The sequence below is a fragment of the Mastomys coucha genome, chromosome X (assembly GCF_008632895.1).
Source record: "Mastomys coucha isolate ucsf_1 chromosome X, UCSF_Mcou_1, whole genome shotgun sequence".
Taxonomy (NCBI): Eukaryota; Metazoa; Chordata; class Mammalia; order Rodentia; family Muridae; genus Mastomys; species Mastomys coucha.
Window position 1 is genome coordinate 146,059,935 of NC_045030.1, and position 8,124 is coordinate 146,068,058.

At 37.8% G+C, this 8,124-nt stretch overlaps 1 protein-coding gene across 1 annotated transcript in view; it reads left to right on the forward strand.

Moving 5' to 3' along the window:
* The window catches only part of Foxr2 (forkhead box R2), a 22,439-nt gene that overhangs the window by 795 nt on the left and 13,520 nt on the right, over nucleotides 1–8,124 (forward strand). The gene's annotated exons all lie outside the window — the stretch shown is intronic.

Here is an 8,124-nt window from a genome sequence, read left to right on the forward strand (position 1 = left end):
TCCCACACCCTCTTTATATAGCTCCACCGCCCCAACCCACCTACACTCCCCCCCCCACACACACACACAGGCTTAGTGACAAGTGACTTTCCATTTCTCTGGCCAAGTATTAAAATTTTTAATAAGTTGAGTCAATTTATCCTCTCACACATAGGTGAGAATTTCCCTTCTTGTCAAAGCTTGGTGTGGTATCCTGATAATTTTTCTGACATTACAACCTCAGCTGGAACTCTGTGTGTATTCCTCTTTAATTTTATTTTTCCTGTTTATGTGGATTAAAACTCTGCCGGCATGTTTTTAAATTTTTATATTTAAGACTGTTAGTATTCTATCTGAACTCTACCCCCACAGTTACCTGGCAACAGCCAGGTAGGCTTGGCCCACTATAAGAGGAGCTGCTTGTCCCCTCTTCTCTCTTGTTTGCTTGTCTCTCTTACCCTTGCTTCCCACTTACCCCTCTCCCCCATTCCTTTTCCCCTCTACCCTATTCCTTTCCCCTGTCTCTCCACGTGGTCGTGGCCAGACTCTACTTCTCTATTCTCTCCTTCTCTCTGTCTTTCTCTGCCTCTACTGCCCTCTTAACTTCCTTCCCTTAAATAAACTCTGTTCTATACTATACTGTCGTGTGTCTGGTCTCTCAGGGGGAAAGGATGCCTTGGCATGGGCCCACCAAGGCACTCCCTTCCCCCACACCCTGCCAGAACATACCTTAATAGCTCTTTCTCTTTTTTATGATCACAGCAAAGACACGGCTGTTTTTGCAGCATTAATAATTTCTTTTAAATGAACACATATTGTCTACATTGAGCTACAAATTTTATTGTTTAAAATACCAGTTTTTGAAGAACTATATTGAAATGGGTAGCTTTTGCTCAAATTCTAGCAGAGAAGTCCATTATAATATTTATATCCAAATTTACACAGTCTTTTGTTCTCTGTGGCTATCAGTTTGCTTACTTGCTTTTTTGTTGTTTTTATTTTTGAGACAGGGTTTCTCCCATGTAACCTTGGTGTCCTGGAACTCATGCTGTAGGCCACACTAGCCTTGAACTCAGAGATCCTCCTGCCTCTGCTTCTAAGGTGCTAGGATTAAAGGTGCACCACCTGTGTGTGGCTGCTTTTTCTTATCCTCTTACAGATTTTTTTCTCTTTTAGTCTCTTATACTTTTATTTATGCTTATCCTCTGACTAAACGTTTGCTCAACTGGGTTCCAGACAAGCTTCTTTCAAAATCTGGTTCGTATCAGTATTTTGCCTTTGTAACTTTTCCAGAAGTCTACCTACGCTAATCCAAACTACATACATATATACATTCAGACACACTTCTAGAATACCCACCTGGAAGCAAAAATGGTGAATCTTGAGGTAAACTGATTATTTATTTTTAAATTTTTTTACATTTATTATTTATTGGGGTGAATACCATGTTTCATGTGGCAGTCAGAGGACAACTTTCAGGAATATATATAATATATATGTAATATATTATATACATATATTAATATATTATATATTTATATAAGTATATTATAAATGTATATTTATATAAAATATATTTATTTAAATATATAAATATTTCTAAAATATTTATACATTAAAATATTTAATTATATAATTTTAAATTTTTATATTTAAATATATAAATATTTCTAAAATATTTATATATTAAAATGTATATTTAAATATATAATGTTTATATATATAAACATGCAGTAACAATTAAAAGAAAGAGAGGCCATGAATTTGTATGGGAGGTTTTGGAGGGAGGAAAAAGAAGAAGAAATGATGTGATTATATTATTCTCTCAAAAATAAAAGAAAAAATATGGGAAGCAATAGCTTAATAGGTACAGAAATAAATTGACACATAAAACACACTACTCAAATGTAAATGCGTATGAAAAGCATGATAGTATCTCTCTTGTATATATACTTAAAACTATTGTTTCTAGGTTCTAACCCTAAGTTACTTTCAAAATGACTGTGTTGCCCATATTATGCGGCATCACTTTTTTTTTCTGTTTAGATTGAGGTTCTTTGAATAATAGTGAGGTCTCCAGAGGTTTTTGTCTGAATAATAGTGAGGTCTCTAGAACTTTTGTTATTTGGTTCTTTGTTTTTCTTTTTTCTTCCTGCAAATTGAGCTCTGTGTGTGGTTTGTCAGTTCTACGAAGCTGTTTGATCTTTTCTTATTGATATGTCTAAGTCCTTTATGGGGTCCCTAAGCCTCCTATGCAGTCCTAAATCCCTTAGGCCTTACTAAATTCCTTATGCATTCCTAAAGCCCTTATGCATTCCTGAGTCCCATATGCCTTCCTGCTTGTGTACCCTATAAATTTTCAAGTATTTAGTAGTTTATTTCTACCTTTTACTTACAACATTTTGTCGGGTCTGCATGTACCTATGAATGTTTTTAAATTTTATGTAATCTAATTTTTGTCTTTCTCTAGGAACTCCTTCTCTACTCAAAGGATATGATGCATCTGTTCCTTTGTATTTTAAAAAGAATCCTAGTTCTGAGTTTTTACACTTGCGTTTTTATTAAACACTGTTTATTGAGGCTCCTCATTTTTTAGACAGTAGTAATATCTGATTGAAATAAATAAATGTCAGTCTTCATTGTCCTTATCATCTGAAGGGAATAGATAACAAATAATAGTTTTACAGCATGCTAGGGATGAGTGCTAGAGAGGCTCAGTGCTGATAATTGGGTTTATTTGTGGGCTCCCATTGTTCTTTGTCTTTCCTCATTTGCAACAGCCTTAGTTAGAATCTACTTACATGACAAGTCTTGGTCTCTGGTAGGACGGATCCCTTCACTGCACTTTCTTTCTGTAACTTTAAATATCTGCTTTCCCCTACAATATCTGGATTCACTTTAAAAGGTTTTGTTTCTATAATCTTGGTTTTTATACTGAAATATCTTATTTTTGGAGTATAATGCAAAAAGCTAGATTAAAAAAACACTGAAATTAGTGATATAGATGCATCCTATATAGGTCTTCATTATTATAGACAACTTTTATGATTTTTATATTTTTTTTCTTTCCTGTCATTTTGGTAGGATGCATCATTGGTATGAAGTGTGTTTTTGTTTTCAATGCAATTGTTCATTTTTAGATATAAGTTCCTTTTGAATACCACTTTACTGTATCGCAAAATATCATGCTAAAAAAGCCATTAATACATATACACATACTTTATACATGATGAACAAAACTGCATGTATTATTTAAGGGACTATAATATGTTGTCATTTTCATTATGAATTATTTCAGTAATGAGAATTTTATTCATAAATTGATTTTAATACTATATTTTTCTTCACCATGTATAACATGCATTCATGACCTTTAAGAGGATTTTTTTTGGTTTGTTGTTGTTGTTTTTGTTTTTTTGTTTTGTTTTTCGAGACAGGGTTTCTCTGTGTAGCCCTGGCTGTCCTGGAACTCACTCTGTAGACCAGGCTAGCCTCAAACTCTGAGATCCACCTGCCTCTAGGACGTTTTAACACATATATACAGAGTGAGTGAATCGAACACAGCCATACATATCCATTCACTGTCTCCAACTATTCCCAACCTTTGGTTGTTCCTACTTTACATTTAGGTAAACAATTATAGCCTCCAAATTTGAAAGAAGACATGTGGCACTCACATTTCTTCATCTGGACCTAACATAATGTCCTCCAGTTCACAACCACTCATTTAGTGAGAAGATTTTAAGACTCTAAGCATTTTTTTCTTTTTTTGCTTTCTTTTGATTACATTTTGTGGCTTTTTCCCCCCAGTGTCAACCATGAAGTATCTGTATGGTACAGATTATTCAACATTTTTAAAACTTCCACTATGACCTAGTTTATGGTAAATTTCTGTAAATTATTAAAAACAATATATTTTCCATTTCTGTCACTCTTTTCAATTATATTCAACTTCACATTACGATTTTTCTTCATCTGTACAGTAGAGGGGCTTTTCATTTTTCTTGTTTGTGCAAATGTCTGCTTGCAATTCTACTAGTTTTGCTTTAAACATTTTAGCTAGTTTTTTTTACATGCATTCAAGTACATAGTTTATTGTTATCTTTATTATTATGGAGTACCCTTTTTTAAAATGCAAGCATACTTGTTTATTTTTATTTATGTGTACGTGTGTGTGTGCACACCTACATGAGTTTATATGCACCTCATTTGTGCCAGACTGTTGGATGCTCTGAACTGTGCTTTTCAAAAAAACCCACAAGAGTGCGTGCTCAGACCCACACACACTACAGAAACATGCCTATACACACACAAACACAGTTTAACTTTTTTTAAAGATTTATTTATTTTATGTATATGAGGACACTGTCGCTGTCTTCAGTCACACCAGAAGGCATTGGATGTGGTTGCTGAGAATTGAACTCAGGACCTCTGGAAGAGCAGTTAGTGCTCTTAACCACTGAGCCATCTCTCCAATCCCACAATTTATCCTTTTAATAGTTAATGTTTTGCTGGGTTTTTTAATAAAAAAAATGTATTTACTTTGAAGCATTCAGAATGTTAACAAAACAGCCAAATGTTTTGTTTGGTTGTTTGTTTTTGTTTTTCTTTTTTCAGTTACAGAGTGATATTCAGTTAACAGTACAACAACTGGGGCTGGTGAGATGGCTCAGCAGTAAGAGCACTGACTGCTCTTCAGAAGGTCCTGAGTTCACATCTCAGCAACCACATGATGGCTCACAACCACCCATAATGATATTTAACAGTACACAATTATCTTTGTATAAGCTGCATCAGAAACAACTGAAGATGAAAAAAAATAAAACCCCAAAATAAAACAAAAACAAAAACAAAAAACAAGAAGCAAACTACTGTCCCCATGTATAACTAATTTGTGCTGTGCACCAACAAGAACCTGCTTTAAATTTCCATGCCAATTTGCAACCCCCAGACTGTACCAGGCAAAGTTAGTGGCTACTGAAAACACCACCAGTATCTAAAGACACATTCGGTAGTGTGTTAACTATACAAAAAAGACACTGCACAGTTTAAAAATAAATCTTACACAGCCTTACATTTCTTTTTTTTTTTTCTTTAAAAGGAGTGAATTGTGTACAGGGGGTTAAATGCTTTAAAGACAAGAAAAAAACTGCACTAGAACCAACTCATTCATCATCATCTTCTAAAGGGAGACCTCCTGAAGACCTTGGCAACAGAGAAGAGGGAGACTAACATTCCTTTTCATCTTCCTCCTCTTCCTCATCCTCTTCATCCTCATCATCTCCTCTTCTTTTTCTTGCTCTTTTCATCCTTGACCACCCCATTTTTCGTTGAATCAGCCTTTCCTTTAGCTCTGTAGGCAGCAATATCCTTATCGTACTACAGACATGGTCTTCCACCTCTCTCAGCACTTCTTGGAGAACTCTGAGAAGTTGACAGAAGCATCCGGGTGCTTCTTCTTGTGCTCCTCCCGGGAGGTTTGCACAAAGAATGCGTATGAGGACATTTTGCGTCTCTGCTTCTTAGGATCTCCTTTGTCCATGTTTAGTTGATTTTCCTCCGCTATGCAGAGTTGCCCAGTGCCCGTCAGGCTCTTGCTTGCCCTGGTGCTGTCTCTATGGAACTTAGTGTATTGCAATGGCTGTGAGAGTGGGAGCTAGATGCAGCCTCCTCACTCTCTCCACTCTGTAACCTTTTGCTGGTTTTTAAGTGCAGCTTTAATAATCTAAAACTCAATTCCAAAAATCTTTTAAGACATGGCTCTGCTCTGTGCTGGAGCCAATGGTAAGATGTACAGCTCCTGTGGAGGCCTCAGTACCCCTGCCTTTGGATTTCCCCAGGAATAGTGCCCTGCCTGACCCATGGGCTTCACTCAGCAGGAGAACTGGACTGATGCATGCTGATGGGCCCCTGCAGCTTGGTTCTGAACATCCATCACATTGGGGCAAAGTTTGATGTGCTGGTTTGCCTTCTGAGGCAAAAAGTGTAAGAGAGATTTGTGTGAACAAGGTTTCTCCAGAAATGAGATAAACAGACTACTTTGTAATTGGTAGTGGGGTTTCCACTTGATGCTTACAAGCCACGCCCAGATTTCCTTTCTTGGAGGAGGAAAAGACTCCAATGACTGGCTGTGTGTGGACTTTGGCAGTATGGCATGAGCCATTTGATCCTTCCAGAAACCAGAGAAATCTATGAATTAGAAAAATTATGGGCTGGGTTGTGGTGGCACACACCTTTAATCCCAGCACTCAGGAGGCTGAGGCACATGGATTTCTGAGTTCAAGGCCAGCCTAGTCTACAGAGTGGGTTCAGGATAGCCTGAGCTACACAGAGAAACCCAGTCTTAAAAAAACAAAAACATTTTTTTTTTTTTATTTTAAAAAAGAAAAAAGGGAAAAAAGGAAGGAAGGTCAGAAAAAAGATTGAGCACAGACTCTATGTTCTTTTGATGATCAGTTAGATCAGAAAGCATCTGAGCTGAGACTTTATCTGAAGGCTTCATTCTTTATTTATTTATTTATTAATTTTTTGGTTTTTCGAGACAGGGTTTCTCTGTGTAGCCCTGGCTATCCTGGAACTCACTCTGTAGACCAGGCTGGCCTCAAACTCAGAAATCTGCCTGCCTCTGCCTCCCAAGTGCTGGGATTAAAGGCGTGTGCCACCACTGCCCGGCCTAAAGGCTTCATTCTTGAACTGGAAGGTAGTCATCATCATCCATGCCTCCAGCAGAGTTTAAATGAGAATTAATCAAAGTGAATGTCTTTCATCCCTTAGACATGACTGGGCCACCTGGAAATGTTAAGTCCTAGTCTTCACACCTCGATCACTACAAGTCTTTTCTATTATTTCATGTATACTCAAATTGGCTGCTGTGCAGAGACTGTGGGTAAATTAGCTTAACAGACCACAAACCAGTAATTCATTTTTTTAAAGATTTATTTATTTATTTTATATATATGAGTACACCATTGCTCTCTTCAGACACACCAGAAGAAGACATCAGATCCCATTACAGATGGTTATGAGCCACCATGTGGTTGCTGGGAACTGAACTCTGGACCTCTGGAAGAGCAGTCGGTGCTCTTAATCTCTGAGCCATCTCTCCAGCCCCACAATCCAATCCCAGGTTTTCAGCACACTGTCTTTTCTCTTTAGATCCTAGCAGGATTACCCTGGGTGGCACTGATTTCATGATAACTCAAGCACTCTTCTCAGGTTATTAATTTTGTTTAAATGCAAGTCTTATTTGCCAAGAGATGGCTGAAGCTTGAAAAACTGGCTCAAATCCCCCCACCCACATGAGCCCCCTGCACCAACCCCCATCATCCTGTTTTTCCAGGGTGACTGAGGGCAGCCATAGTAAGTACTAAGACATTTTTGATAGGTCATTTCTCTGCTGTGAGTGAAATGAGCTAATTTATGCCAGATTACATTATAATAAAGGCTGGTTTATTGGGAAGCTCCTCTCTGGTGGGCGAGTTCACTGGCCCCAAGGACAGGGAAGTGGCTTTGCAGGAAGTGGGTATGAGAGGAAGAGAGAAAGAGAGAAAGGGGTGAGCACACAGAGAGAAAAGAGGAGAGGGAGGGAGGGAAGGAAGGAGGGAGAGGAGAGAAGAAAGGAAGGAGAGAGGAAGAGAGGGAAGGAGAAAGAGAGAGACAGGGAGAGAGAGGGAGAGAGAGCGAGAGAGCAGGCACAAAATGTCTGGATTATATATTGAGAAACCTCTGGGGGGAAGGGCAGCCCAGCCCAGCCCCTAGGTTAGAAAATTCAAGGTTGGGGTAGGGTGTGCCATGCAGGGACAGAGTGAAGTATGCTAGGAGAACTAGGTCTGTGTCAGGTCTGCTTTGGTATGTAAAATATGTACTTCAGTCCCTTGTCTTAAGGTCTAAAACCAAACAACTTTTTGGTAAACCTTCTAGAATATTCCAAGAGGTAGAAAAAAGCAGAGTTTTAGGGAAAACAATACAAAACTGTAGTTCTTAGTCCATATTAAATAACATTATGAAGGTTCACATTAATGTATCAAGGACTGAGAAAAAACAAAACAAAACAAAACAAAACAACTTAGCAGTAAGTTTGCTGCCTAGTGTAAAGTAGAAAACCCCCAAGAAAACTCACCTGGAAACATACTGCAGAAATTGTAG